This window comes from Podarcis cretensis (assembly GCF_951804945.1).
Source record: "Podarcis cretensis genome assembly, chromosome: 13".
Classification (NCBI taxonomy): Eukaryota; Metazoa; Chordata; class Lepidosauria; order Squamata; family Lacertidae; genus Podarcis; species Podarcis cretensis.
This window is the reverse complement of record NC_137182.1, coordinates 15,638,681-15,653,584: the sequence shown is the minus strand read 5'-3', so window position 1 is coordinate 15,653,584 and position 14,904 is coordinate 15,638,681. Positions and strand designations below refer to the sequence as shown.

At 46.0% G+C, this 14,904-nt stretch overlaps 1 protein-coding gene across 3 annotated transcripts in view; it reads left to right on the top strand.

The window, feature by feature from the left end:
• Positions 1 to 11,340: 11,340 nt before the first annotated feature.
• Positions 11,341 to 14,904, top strand: part of GJC1 (gap junction protein gamma 1) — a 35,319-nt gene continuing 31,755 nt past the window's right edge. The window contains exon 1 of one of the 3 annotated variants that reach the window (XM_079949890.1): positions 11,341 to 11,705. The gene's annotated coding sequence lies outside the window, so the exon portion shown is untranslated. Of the gene's footprint in view, positions 11,706 to 11,940; positions 12,200 to 14,904 lie in introns of those variants that run through there. The other 2 variants (XM_079949888.1, XM_079949887.1) reach the window with 2 other exon arrangements.

Sequence of the window (14,904 nt, the reverse complement as noted above, 5' to 3'; positions counted from 1 at the left end):
GTTTACTCTAGTTTCCTTTTTTTGTTGGTGTTGATTTTTTTTGTTGGTGTTGATTTGGTTAAAGAAAATAGATGTGGTTGACAAAAATTAAAAAGGAATTCTGCATGCTTAGATCCAAGTTTGGAGCAACTATTTTTTGGTAAGAAAACCCCAGCAGAGATGTCAAATCGCAAAACATGCAGTAAAATGTGGAATTATAGGATGTTAGACCTTTAAAATATCCCCTTCCAAGTTTCTCTCAAAGTTACCCACTTTCCCTTAGCATAGAAAGAGACCAACACATATGGTAAGTTAAACATGGTTTACTTACTAACTCTTCAAAGGTCAAATTCATGTGCTACCTGAAACTTTTAACTGGAGATACAGAATTGAAGCAGAGTCATTTTACCTTTAACGTGTGTGCTGTACCAATGAATTTTTGCTAAACCTGGACCAGGTTCAACTCTTAGTTGTCAAGATCACTTTGAGAGTCCAAGACACAAACTCACCTCTGTACACACCCACCCATCACTGCCTACCTTTCCCCAAATTATCAGCTTTAGCAGCTAGAAGTCTCCATGGTCTGGTGGTTGTCATCTTTCTTTTGGGAAAGAGACTATACAGTGGTACCTCGGTTTAAGAAGAGTCCTGTTTACGAACAATTCGGTTTACGAACTCCGCAAAACCAGAAGTAGTGTTCTGGTTTGCGAACTTTTCCTCGGTCTACGAACGGAAGCCGAATGGTGGAAGGAGACCTCATTAGGGAAAGCTCGCCTCGGTTTAAGAATAGTTTTGTTTTAAGAACGGACTTCCGGAATGGATTAAGTTCATAAACCGAGGTACCATTGTACATTGGAACATTTTATTTAGCACTGAGCATGTGCAACATACAACTTTATCTTACCTAAACAGTTGAGTGAAATAGGGATTTTACAAACCTAACATTTTTATTACTATAAAATGGATTCTCCCCCCCCCCAAAAAAAAAACAACAGGAAGATAAAGACTGCAATTTATTTCAAGTTCTGAGAGGCTCTGAAGCAGCAAAACGGAAGGTCTGTTATGGGTGCTAACAGAATATTTAAATTGCTTTCGGCCATTGCATCACATTTATTGTATTTATTTATTATTTAACAAACAAACAAACATTTGGCTATTTAATACCATTCACATTTCCTGCCAAATTTCAGACAGTTGGGAATTTCGTCTTCATTTTACAGAGATTAGACATGTTCAGCCATTATGATGGCAGAATACCATTGGACCTTTCTGCCCTCAAGCACTCCTGGACCTGTGTAATTTACTTGTGAGTAAAACCCACCGAGGGTGGCGCTGTGGGTTAAACCTCAGAGCCTAGGACTTGCTGATCAGAAGGTCGGCGGTTCGAATCCCTGTGACAGGGTGTGCTCCCGTTGCTCAGTCCCTGCTCCTGCTCCTGCCAAGCTAGCAGTTCGAAAGCACATCAAAGTGCAAGTAGATAAATAGGTACCGCTCCGGCGGGAAGGTAAATGGTGTTTCCGTGCACTGCTCTGGTTCGCCAGAAGCGGCTTAGTCATGCTGGCCACATGACCTGGAAGCTGTCAGCAGACAAACGCCAGCTCCCTCAGCCAATAAAGCAAGATGAGCGCCGTAACCCCAGAGTCGGTCATGACTGGAACTAATGGTCAGGGGTCCCTTTACCGTTTACTAAAACCCACCGAATGTTTATATCACAAAATATACAGGGATAGAAGGGAAGTAGGGGAAATTTAACAGCGGATGGTGGAGCACAGAGTCCAAGAACAGAAAAATCAATGGAGGGAAAGCATCAGAAGAGGAAACACAAATCTTTTGTTTTACATTCAATATTTTTTAAATGTAAGCCACTGCGCATATTAAAAGCATTCAACTGAAACAAATGGCCCACAGGGAGCCCCTAAGGTGGGGTTTCCTGGCAGGCTTTGAGCCCCACCATCTCCTCGTTTTGTAAATTAAACACTGCAGAGAGGGCAAGGATTGATTCGTTCTGCGCTGGCTCCTGATGTCAGGCTAGATTTTGTTGACAGCTCCCTGACCCCTTGCTGAGCATCCTGATTTCCTTTCACAGTATGTTTCCTGGCTCTGTTTCCCATCATCAAGTTCCCCACAATGGGAGACAGTGCGAAAAAGCGGGTGGTCCCACCCTCACCATTCTGCACATGACCCTAGCTACACCTGAAAGGTCAGCTGGGAAAGTTTTTGCAGGCCCACTCTTGCGTCATCGCCACACCTTGCTATTGATGTCTGTCACTGGGAAAATATCGCCCTTACAACCTGTGGCCGTGAATTGCATAGGTTAACTATGCCCAGAGTAAACAAGTGCCCCTTTTATCATCTCTTTCACCTGCTGCCAATTTACATCACTGAGTAATCCCATGGGTTTACCAGTGATTAGATGGTTTGGTCTTTCCTCTTTTTTTTTCTTTTTTTTTAGGATAACAGACACATATTTTATCTTAAAACCTGAACCTACAACTAACAATATCCCCTTTTAAGTTGCTCTCAAAGTTTCCCACTTCCCTTAGCATCATCATCATTTTATTTATTTTATTTAAATTATTATTTAATTTAATTTAATTTATTATTTGTTTAAGAAATTATTATTAAATTTTATTTATACCCCGCCCTCCCCGGTCAGAGCCGGGCTCAGGGCAGCTAACACCAGTAAAATTACAATAAAAACATAATAGGGGAGGAACCAATTTAAAATAGAGGTTAAAATGCAATTTAAATTGCAGCCTCATTTTAAAAGTAGCCCATAGATAGATATAGACTTTATTTGTGTAGCCGACAGGCCATAGCATCAAAGGACAAACACCAACAAAAATACATTACGAATATAGTTACCATAAAATCTTATGACCTATTAAAACCCTAGGTAGAAGCTGGATTATCATTCATCAATGACCCTCTGTCCCATGGGCGACGGCCTTTTCTGTGGTAGATTGTTCCAGGTCGGTTAAGTGAATAGACCAGTCAAATTGAAAGATTATAAATATAAATATAACCTCGGAGGGATGGTCAGGACGGAGAAAGATAATAATAACCAGATGCAGATAAATTAATAATCTCAGTACTTAAAACTTGGCAGAGGTAATAAAATAATAATAATAAAACGTAAAGATAATAATAATAAGATCCTAGGCGAGGAATCCGGGTGATGACACTAATGTCATTCAGATAGCAGCTCTCAGTCTCATTGCTCTCTCGATAAATTTCGCAACCTTCTCTGTTGTCGAGCTGTTCTGGTCGGCTAGGAGTGAGAACAATTTGGCTTCACAAGAGCGGCCCGGGATGGCAGATAGGAGCGGCGTGATGATCTCCTCCCTGAGATCTCTATATAGGGAGCAAGACAAGAGAACGTGTGACACAGTTTCTACGTAGCCAGCTCCATAGGGGCAGAGCCGGTTCTTGAATGAAATTTTTTGATATCTACCTTCAAGAACAGCTGAGGGTAACATATTTAGTCTGGCCAGTGTAAAGGCCCGTCTGAGTTTTGGAATGGTTAAGGTAGACAAATAAGGTGCCCGAAAATCAAAGTGGGAGGGGGGGCAGATAAGCGTGCCCATAGATCAAAACCATAAGGGGAGGGAAACATAAGGGTCAGACTGAGTCCAAACCAAAGGCCAGGCAGAACAGCTCTGTCTTGCAGGCCCTGCGGAAAGATGTCGTCCCACAGGGCCCTGGTCTTTTGTGACAGAGCGTTCCACCAAGTCGGGGCCAGTACTGAAAAGGCCCTGGCCCTCGTTGCGACTTGGGACCTCCAAAGTCTTGTCATTTGTGGACCTTAAGGTCCTCCGCGGGGCATACCAGGAGACGCGGTCCCTTAGGTACGTGGGTCCTAGGCCGCATAGAAAGAGACAAACACATTTGGTAAGTTAAACATGGTTTACTTACTAACTCTTCAAAGGTCAAATTCATGTGCTACCTGAAACGTTTAACTGGAGATACCGGAATTGAAGCAGGGTCATTTTACCGTTAACATGTGTTCTGTATCAATGAATTTGATGGGCATTGAACTCAAAATGTTAACTGGTGAGGCAGCGGTAAGAAAAGTTCACCTTTTGAATTCTACCTGTTGCACCCAGTGCTATTGTTCTAGAAAAGGAGGTGCTGGAACTCACAATGAACGCCTCCCTTGTTCTCTTAGAATGGCAACAGTGCCCACCTGAGATGTGTCAGAACTGAATTTTGGCGAGTTCCGGCTGGAAAAAAGAAGCGCTGGTCGTACCTATCATGAGACATCCATGTTATGGATTTTGACGGTCATGTTTAAAAGGCTTTCTTTCATTTACAAATTCTCCAGAGAACCACAGATCAGTTGCAAAAGGTTTATGCTAACTCATGGATCACTTGGTCAGAACGTGTTTTACAGATGTATACTGTTACGAGTTGTGTTGAGGGGGCCTTCTGGGAAATAATAATAATAATAATAATAATAAAAGGAAAGTGGGGGTAACACTTGCTTTGACATATCATCAACCCTCCCCACAAACAAATCAGAATTAATGCTCAATAAATAGTCAATGTTGTCCGGTCTCCCTTCAGATGTATCAGGATGAATGCTGAATAATCAGGTTGTCTAGATTATTGTGTCCCATACACACAAATCAGTTAATTTTATTGCAGACCTGAAGGACCTTTTGGGTCCTTCAGGAGGAAGCGCGGGATAAGCACTAAAGAAAGCAATCAACAAACATTATAAGTTTCTTGTCTTTGGGATTGTAGGACCTCGTTTGACTTTTTTGCTGTGCTTCTGAGCCCAGCCCTTTATTCCTTCACTGTTTCCAGGACACTCTGATGATTAGGGTCCCCTTTGTTCTCAAAGAGAGGTGTCTAATTCCCTGCAGTTTTGTGCTGAGCGAGCGAGGAACGCAGGATCTGAAGGCTGCGGATGTCAGGAGTTCTTACGCTTGTTTGCCACATTGGCTTAGGGTGCAAGCGCTGTCGGGGAGGGAATGAGAAGGCAAGAAGCAAGGACCCTGGGACATCTGTCACCATTGCTGGAGTCAAAGGGAGGGGAACTGGGGTTGTGCCTCTAACAAGAGACGAGGACTATTGCACTGTGAAGGATCCATTTGTTCCCGCTAATTACCCACCCAAGGTGACACAATGCCTGCCTGTGAGAAACTGCCCCGTAAGGCCTCTTAACAGGGAGACTTGGACGCTAAATTTAACAGGGAACGACTGTTACGTGGCTTTGTACCCCCGTGGCTGCCAGCATTCATTTTAATCCCGCTTCTAAGACAGAATTGCTGTCCTTGCGGCCGACTTGCTCACAACTTTCAAGAACTGCCAGCCTTAACCTTGCTGCCTGTGAATCAACGGCGGGTTGGTTTGCCACGGGATTCAGCCAACGTTGCGATGGCACGTGCGGCCCACACACACTCCTGTGGGTTGTCCTGACTGGACATGCCTTGCCCAAGCATGGGAACCAGGCTGTGATGCACTCTACTAGCGATAACCCAGACCACGTTGTCTCCCACTCCTCCAAAAATGCCAAGGTCGTCGCAAAAACCCAAGCCATCACGGCTTCTCACTTTGCCATGCCCAAATTCCCATATTTGTTGATGTATGCCAGCCAGAAAATGCTTAACATTGGCAGAATTAGGGGGAAGAGCAAAGAGTTTTGCAGTGGGTACGAGGGAGGAAGCCAGGCCAGCTGGACAGTGAAGTAGCAACAGTAATAATAATAATAATAATAATAATAATAATAATAATAATAATAATAATAAATTTTATTTATACTCCGCCCTCCCTGGCTAGAGCGGCTAACAACAGTAAAATTACAGTAAAAACATAATAGGGCAAAAAAACCCCAATTTAAAATACAGGTTAAAATGCAATTTAAAATGCAGCCTCATCAAAACCATAAGGGGAGGGAAACATAAGGGTCAAACTGAGTCCAAACCAAAGGCCAGGCGGAACAGCTCTGTCTTGCAGGCCCTGCGGAAAGATGTCAAGTCCCGCAGGGCCCTGGTCTCTTGTGACAGAGCGTTCCACCAAGTCGGAGCCAGTACTGAAAAGGCCCTGAGTTAGTTGTTGTTGGGAGTTGTTGGTGGGTAGTTGGTTGGTTTTAGTGGGTTGGCTGGTTGGGAAAGGCAGTTGGAGAAGCAGTTGGTAGGCAGTTGGTAATAGAGAGACAGTTAGGGCAGTGGGTTCTTGAGTGAGGGGAGGCAGAAGAGACAGAAAGAGGAAAATAAGACTAAGAAAGTAAAGAGCAACAAAGTTTGGAATGCCGTAAAAGTTTGTATGTGTCTGAAATAAAATACACTCTTCTTTATTAATTGAGAACCTGGCTGAGGCTGAAGTGATTTTACCGGGGAGGACCTGGTTGGTGGCAGCGGATTAGTGGTGTACGGGTCAAGAGTCCGTGAGACGACCGGGGGCTCCGCATGAACGCCACACACATCCTTGGAGGTCTGCCAATTTCTGTGGACACGGCGACCAAGTCAGCTTGGATGTCGCCGAGACAGAAGCAGGGGCGAAGTGGGGGTGCCAGGGGGGCCATGGTGCTGGGCATACAATTTTTGTGGGGGTGTGAACCAGGTGACCCAACGCAGGCAACCCCAGTGCAGTCCGGCCTGGTACATATCTCTGTTGGCCAGCCAGGCTCCCCCTGCTTTGCTCTGGTAGGGGTGGGATCACTCTGGCGGCAAGGAATAGGCTGGCGCACCAGCACATTTCTATCCTCCCCACCTACCCTGGGCGCTGAAAACTGACTCTACGCCGCTGGACAGAAATGCAAGCAATGGAAATAAAATCAACAACCACCGCTTTGACCCATGATAACTGGATCCCAGTATAATTCCTCTCCAGGCCATGCAGTGATACCGAATTGGGCAAAACAGCATTACATAATGGCACCATCAGGGCCTCAGCAGGCCGCTGCTGGTGGCACCTCCGCCTGTGCATAGCTTGAACTCTCCCCCACCGTCCAAAATACAAACCTCTGAGGCTGTTCTTTGCCGTCTCCCCACCACCCAACCTTAAAAAAATAATTTTAAAAATCCTAAAAATTATTATGGTTAGCAACTGGCGCTCGGGGCCAGGCCGCTAGCTGGCATGTGGTCATGAATGACCCCTGCTGTGGCAGCCTGGCTTGCTGGAGCAGAGCAAACTCGCAGATCTGATAGCTGCCCCGAGCACTTGGCGCAAGCTGGGAAACTGCGCTAAATATAGGCTTCTTGGGAACAGGCTGCTATGTGTGTGTGTGAGAGAGAGAGAGAGGGAGAGAGTAAAAAAAAATTGCTGTTTCAGTTTGTGTCATTATTACGAGCGATGATGATGGGTTTATTTCATTAAACGGGGCTTCCACTGCCTTTTCGCCGCTTGCCTTCGAGAACGACCTTTCTGAGCAGGTTTTAGCTCTCCTGTTCAGAGGAGGTTTTGTGGCATATAAAAAAGGCGCTTACAAGGGCAGGTTAAATAAAGGTGGGGGCGATTTGAGAGGATCAGCTCCTCATCTTGATAGGTCATTTGCCGATTCACACCAAGGCCACATCCGAACTATTTGCTTAAAGCACTAATTATACCATTCTAACAGTCATGAAAGGGACGCGGGTGGCACTGTGGGTTAAACCACAGAGCCTAGGACTTGCTGATCAGAAGGTCGGTGGTTCGAATCCCCACAACAGGGTGAGCTTCCGTTGCTCGGTCCCTGCTTCTGCCAACCTAGCAGTTTGAAAGCACGTCAAAGTGCAAGTAGATAAATAGGTACCGCTCCGGCGGGAAGGTAAACAGTGTTTCCATGCGCTGCTCTGGTTCGCCAGAAGCGGCTTAGTCATGCTGGCCACATGACCCGGAAGCTGTACGCCGACTCCCTCGGGCAATAAAGCGAGATGAGCGCTGCAACCCCAGAGTCAGCCACGACTGGACCTAATGGTCAGGGGTCCCTTTACCTTTACCTAACAGTCATGGAATCCTGGGAGCTATCGTTTGGTGTGGGTGCAGAGAGTTGTTTGGAGACCCCTATTCCCCTCACAGGGCTAGAATTCCAATAGCAGTTTAGGTAACTCTGTTGTAGTCTCAGGTAAGTCTGGAAATTGTAGGTCTGTGAGGGAAATAGGGGTTCTCCTCAGCACTCTTAAAACTACATTTCCAATATTATTTTTTTTGGGGGGGTGAGCATTGACTGTTTAAATTCGTGTGACACTGCCTCAAAAACGTACTGTATACTGAAGATGTGGCCTGATAAGCTATTTTTAATTGTTGTCAGGGATGGAAGTGAGAGCTGCTCATAGAAACCAACAGAGAAATCCAAGATTTTAACGCAGCTGGGATTGGACCCCAGAATGTCCACACACCTCCAACGGCCACACCTTCCTCCCACCACAGACAGAAAACTGTTTCTGGCCCCTGGTTCTTCTCAGGGAGAATAACCTAGTGATTCATTCATAATGCTATGTTATATACAGTGGTACCTCAGGTTAAGTACTTAATTCGTTCTGGAGGTCCGTACTTAACCTGAAACTGTTCTTAACCTGAAGCACCATTTTAGCTAATGGGGTCTCCTGCTGCTGCCATGCCACTGGAGCACGATTTCTGTTCTCATCCTGAAGCAAAGTTCTTAACCTGAAGCACTATTTCTGGGTTAGTGGAGTCTGTAACCTGAAGCGTATGTAACCTGAATCGTATGTAACCCGAGGTACTACTGTATATACTATTCCCCATTTACTTTTCAGCATGCAAATCTGTCAGCATCCATATCTCCACTATAAACCTCCCATGTGTACCCGTTGTATTATTTAATATATTTTTAATAAAATAAATGTACTTTTTCATAAAGTTAATAGATGCCACAAGTGCCCACCAATATAACTTTTAAAAGGTAAGCATCTGGAACAGGTTTCCTTATTACAAAACAAAGGTGTAGTATAGCTGTTGCATTCTACACATTTATTCACAAAATGAAGATGTTTCAAAACAGGGTTGTTGTTTTGTCTTTTCTTCCCCAAGGCTAAATTTAATGGAAATTGGTGATGTAAATATGTTTTGCTCCTTTGGGGACAATTGGTCAAGGTTGGTTTTTTTTTAATAGTGCTGCATATGACCACTGAAATAATGAATGAAATTGCTGCAGTTGTGTTTCATAACCTTATAAATACTTTGGAGCATAAATGTGGGTTTTGTTTTTCAGGAACATAACTTTGTTAAAGCTTTTCACAAGATCAGCAGCAACCCGTGACTTTCAGAAGCAGAAAATGGTGTAAACCAAGCTGTGCTTTGTGATCCAAGGGTCACAACTTTCAACCCAAAATCTATGCAGTTACAGTCTTAAAGGATTCAGAAGAGAATGGACCTCCCAGACTGTTGTGATCTTACTTTGGAGGCCCCAGAAGAAAAAACTGCCACTGGTTAGGTTGCTTGTACAATCTAGTGAATCCTAGTTCTTCACCTTGTAGGACTTTTTAAAGATTCTGACTGTTTTTGACCTTTAACTGTTAAGACAAGGATAGCTAACCTGCAGCCCAGGAGTTTGATCCACGCAGTCTGCAGATGTTTTTAAGTGTGCAAAGGCTGGGATAGGGTGCTGAGCTAGGATTTGCTGAGAAGAGTGTTTTTCAGAGCTTAAACAGAGTAACATGTGATTGGTTTGGGCTTTGAGTGCTTCATTAACAAAACGACATTGACAAACTGGAGGGAAGAGTGCACGATGGCGCGACTGATCTCGGAGCCGCGGGGACTGATGTTATGAGAAAAGATTAAAAGAGCTAAAAATGTCCAGTGTGGCAAACTGGTGAATAGCAGGAAGGCACTTCAAGTGGCTATAGGGATATGGATATGGGGCAGGGGAGAATAATTATTTGTTGAAGGATTTGTCTTCAGGGCTGAATTTGAGTCCTACCTTAGCTCGGGAGACAGTTTTGAAAGCTGTGAGTTGATGTCAATCGCCTGGCAAAAGGGACAGGTAGCAGAGAAAGGCTATGCCCTATGGTGGCCCAGGACCGATGGGAATTATTGTTCAAAACATCTGGAGGGCACCAGGCTGGCAAAGGCTGCTATAAAGAGAGTCTTCCTGAATGCAAAGGATGTTTTCCTCTTGGCGCTCACATGCCCCAGTACAACTGGATTTGGAGAAAGGGGTTTGGCGGCAGAGTGTGTGACTTCCAAGCCAGTGCGAACCCCAACACTGACCCATGTTACAAAATAAGCACAGTTCAAAGATGCATGGGGAAAGCTGATGATTTAGTCTTGACATTACAGGAGCCAGAATCCAGTACTAAAAGAGTATTACAATTAATTCAAGAATTTGGTCAGGTTGCAGGTTTTAAGTTGAACAAGCTGAAAACAAAGATGCATGGGGAAAGAGGGCAAAATTAAGATGGGATGCTGGATGTGATGAAGCATCCAAAAGGAGGGGGCAAAAGGAACAAGGGATTTAAACAGGACACGGGTTTCTGATAAGCTACGGTTTTTCTAAATGCTACGGAATAGAATTCTGCTGTTTTAAGTGCGAGCCACCTGGGATTGTCAGTTGCAAATCCAAATCGGAGGATGCGAGTGTGCAAAATTCCCCTATGCTGAAATCTACTGGTGGAGTATCTGAGCATGCAAATGGCATGCGCTGGGGCATGGGCAGGTTGTGCAAAATATAATGGGCTTTTAGCAGAGAAATGCTGGCATTTTAGCTACGTAATATGCATTGAGCATAAAGCAGGCATAGGCAAACTCAGCCCTCCAGATGTTTTGGGACTACAACTCCCATGATCCCTAACAGGACCAGTGGTCAGGGATGATGGGAATTGTAGTCCCAAAACATCTGGGGGTCCTAGTTTGCCTATGCCTGGCATAAAGGCTGTCGGTTCTGGTACAATCAGCATTCAGGTTATGCAAAATTCCACACATTGCACAGTTGCTTTTTAGGATGCAAACCAGAGTTGTACACCTTAGTGTGCAAATTCCGGGCAATTGGCATTCTGCCTTTACATAATGCGGATTAGACATTTACTGAGTAGTTATTTCTACTTTTGAGGCTGAAGCTCCAGATGACACGGTGCTTGCATTTTGGGTTTGTAGAGTGCGCAGTGGCTGTAAACCAGCAACAACAAAAGTGTGCTTTGAATTCCGTGCTTGTAACTCTATAGTGGACTGAATGTTTAAATTTATGTGTATCGGACAGCTGTGCTTGCTCAGAAAGCACCAGGCAAGCACAAGAAGTAGGTGCAAATTTAATTTTTGTTTTGCGTCGGCATTCTAGATGCATTTTGCTGCTGCAGATGTTGTTCAGCAACACTTTCCTCCTCCATAAGTACAGTATGTAGCAGATCCAGTATGAGCGAGCGATGCATTATAGCGCGTCTTTGGCTGTGGGCATCAGTGGTGCAGGACATACTGATTGCAACGCGTCTTTATTTGCGTTGTCTGGTGGGAAACCATTCAAATAAACGCGTTTTGCAGTTCCAATAATATGGGGCGGGAGCTCAGCACAGGAGGTGGAGCTTTTGCAAGTTTCACCTCGCGTCTTTTTTGCCATCCAAAACCTAGCAATGATATCAATAATCGTTTGCAATTTTAAAAGGCGTCCTTTTTCCCTCTTCTGTAATGGCACGAGGAAAGGAGTCGGCCGTGATCATAATGGGACAATGCTTGCACCTGTGCGTCTTTGCGTGTTGGCCAAACCCTTCCAGAACACGGCTGCTGCAAATGAGTGTAGATCGATGGAATTTTCAAGTTTGCAAAACCAAAAGAAGCGTCGATAGTAGCAGGTCGGTTGCAATTCGCCCCGCGCGTGCCAGGCAATTGCACGGCGTTTTGCAAAAGCCACGCTGCTCGCGAGTCGCGCCGCTCCGTGCGCGGGCGAGGGAGGGAAAAGGAGGAGAAAAGAAGAAGAGCGAAGTCAGCCACTTATTCGGGTTTTGCAAATGTTTTAACGTTTCATTCTTTTGCAAGAGGCTCCATCAATGACGATATTGCAAGGGGGGCGGGAGGAGGGAGGGGGGACGGGATGCTTTTGCTACCCCCTCCCTTTGCTCCTTCTCCTGGGAGGTGGAGAGAGAGGGGAGAGAAGGGGAGGGGGAAATCCCGACGGTCGTATCCGGCTCGCCGTCTCCTGAACAGCCACGAGAGGCTGCCAAGAGCGGGGCTGGGGTTCGCCCCCTCAGGACCGGGAGCGGACCCGCCATCCCCCTCACGAGGGGGAAATGGCCTGAGGAAGGCGGGTGAGTGCGGCGAGTTATGGGGTCAGCGCGCGCGCAAAGAGGTAAGGAGCGAGAGGAGAGGTTTCTTGGGGGCGGCGGGGGGTTTCCATTTGTGGGGAGTCCCGGGGTGGCAGCGGGGCTTGAAATGTGGACGTGAGGGGGCTGAAGCTTCTCCTCATGGAGGTGAGCTTTCGAGGGTCTCGGGGGGGGGGTTCTTCGTGGTGAGTTCTTGGGGGGCATTTTTTGGGGTAAGTGCCCAAACGCGGAGGCGCGGCGGGAAGGGACCGCCGGGCGCACGGGAGAAACGCGCTGAGGGGGGGGGGACCCCTTGGGAATGGCCGCTTGGGCAGGCCTCGTCGGCGCTTGGCTTCTTTCCAGGCTTCTTTCCTTGAGGGGGGAGGCGGGGGCAGTGGGGGTGGTCGAGGGCAAAGTCCCGGAGGGCAAGGAGAAAGAGGGGCTGGGGTGGCGGCTGCAAGTCGCCCACCTTTTAGCCTGCGCGCTCACAGCATGCTCCTCCAACTACCCGTACCGTCGGCTGCTGCGAGAAAATTAGACGCAAAACAGGATATGGCGAAAAAGAAATTATTATTATTAGTAGTAGTAGTATTATTTATTAAACGAGGGCATCAGTTCGTAGGAGGGAGGGAGGGAGGGAGCGTGAAGAGGTTGGGCCCACAGGTGAGCGAGGACGCAGGTGATGTGATTAGCTGGGCCCCCAAGCTGTGCCTAGTGGGTGGCAGTGGTTCTCAAACTTTCTCCTCTGGGCCACACTTTCAGAAATAAGGCTCACACCAAACTGATTATTATTATCATTGGTAAGAAATGCATTGAAAAGCAAAAAGGAGTGACTCCTAGCAGGGCTTTTATAGATAGATAGATAGATAGATAGCAGGCATAGGCAAACTTGCCCCTCCAGCTGTTTTGGGACTAAGGTAAAGGGAGCCCTGACCATTAGGTCCAGTCGTGACCAACTCTGGGGTTGCGGCGCTCATCTCGCTTTATTGGCCGAGGGAGCCGGCATACAGCTTCCAGGTCATGTGGCCAGCATGACTAAGCCGCTTCTGGCGAACCAGAGCAGCGAACGGAAACGCCGTTTACCTTCCCGCCGGAACGGTACCTATTTATCTACCTGCACTTTGACGTGCTTTCGAACTGCTAGGTTGGCAGGAGCAGGGACCGAGCAGCGGGAGCTCACCCTGTCGTGGAGATTCGAACCGCCGACCTTCTGATTGGCAAGTCCTAGGCTCTGTGGTTTAACCCACAGCGCCACCCGCGACTACAATTCCCATAATCCCTGACCATTGGTCCTGTTAGCTAGGGATGATGGGAGTTGTAGTCCCCAAACAGCTGGAGGGCCAAGTTTGGCCATGCCTGGCATAGAGCATAACAATTTTATAATAGGACCATGGGACATACCGAAAACGTAAAACAAGGCAGCGACATTCCAATTGTGGGATGTTCTCCCCAGAGCATCTTGCCTGGCACCAACACAAGAAGTCTTTAGGCACCAGGCAGGAACATTCCTCTTCACCCTGGCCTATGGCTATGAAATAATCTCTGGCCAGTGACAGTGTGGAGAAGTGGACTGTTGTTATGAAGAGTATTTTACTACTGTATTAGGCTGTCTCATTATGTTTTTATCACTGATGTTCTGCAGTGTGTTTTTAATGTTGCACATCGCCCTGGGATCTTCTGATAAAGGGCAGTCTATAAATTGAATGAATAATAATAATAATACATAAGAACATGAATCATTCCCAAAGTAGGATTATAAACAAGCCTCTTACATCCGTACCTTAAGTACATATACAAACTCATTAGAGGTGTGAGCTTCTTTTTGCCAGGTAATCTCATTTATACTAGGTTTAATTTGAGACAAACCAACGCTAATCTCCTCATCAACACAAAGAAGCCTTTGGTTTTTTTTTCTGATCTTCCATATTGGTTGGAAAATATATTTTGAAAAGATACCAATCCATACTCTGCATATGTGCTGTACTATAGGGAACTGAAATGTTTAAATGTTTCTTTGATTGTCCTTGAATCTTCCCACCACATTTGCCATACTCTCCTGCCATGCCAATTTGGCACACCACACCCTTCGAGAACCACTGGTGTATGGGGACATAATAGGAAGAGTTGGATGGACAGGCTTGCTGAGAGAGACTCAGGGCCCACCTCGATGCCTCTGGGAAGGAAGGCCACAAGCAGAGTAGGAAGGCAACAGGCCTCGCTTCCACAGTTGACCCCACCCAACTGGGCACCACCATTTAAGAAGGATATTAACAAGCTGGAACATGTGCAGAGGAGGCTGACTGAGAAGATTGAGGGTCTTGAAACCAAGCCTTATGAGGAATGGTTGAAGGAATTGGGTGTGTTTAGCCTCCTAAAGAGGAGACTGAGAGCTGTCTTCAAATATCTAAAGGGCTGTCGCATGGACGATGAAGCAAGAGTGTTTTCTACTGTTCTGGAGGCTAGGGCCTGATCCAATGGCTTCAAGTTACAAAAAAAAAAAGAGATTACAGCTAAACATCAGGAAGAACTTTCTGATAGTAAGAGCTGTTTGACAGTGGAACAGACTCCTTGGGAGGTTGTGATAGGGTTGCCATACGTCCAGAATTTTCCAGATATTGCGGGGGTTCAGCTGTTGGAAACCTTTACCGGGCGGAAATCACTGAAATGTCTGGGGGAAATCTGGATGTATGGCAACCCATGTTGGAAGTGTAGATTTTTGTGAATTTCCTTAAAAATAGCTCAAAAACTTCAT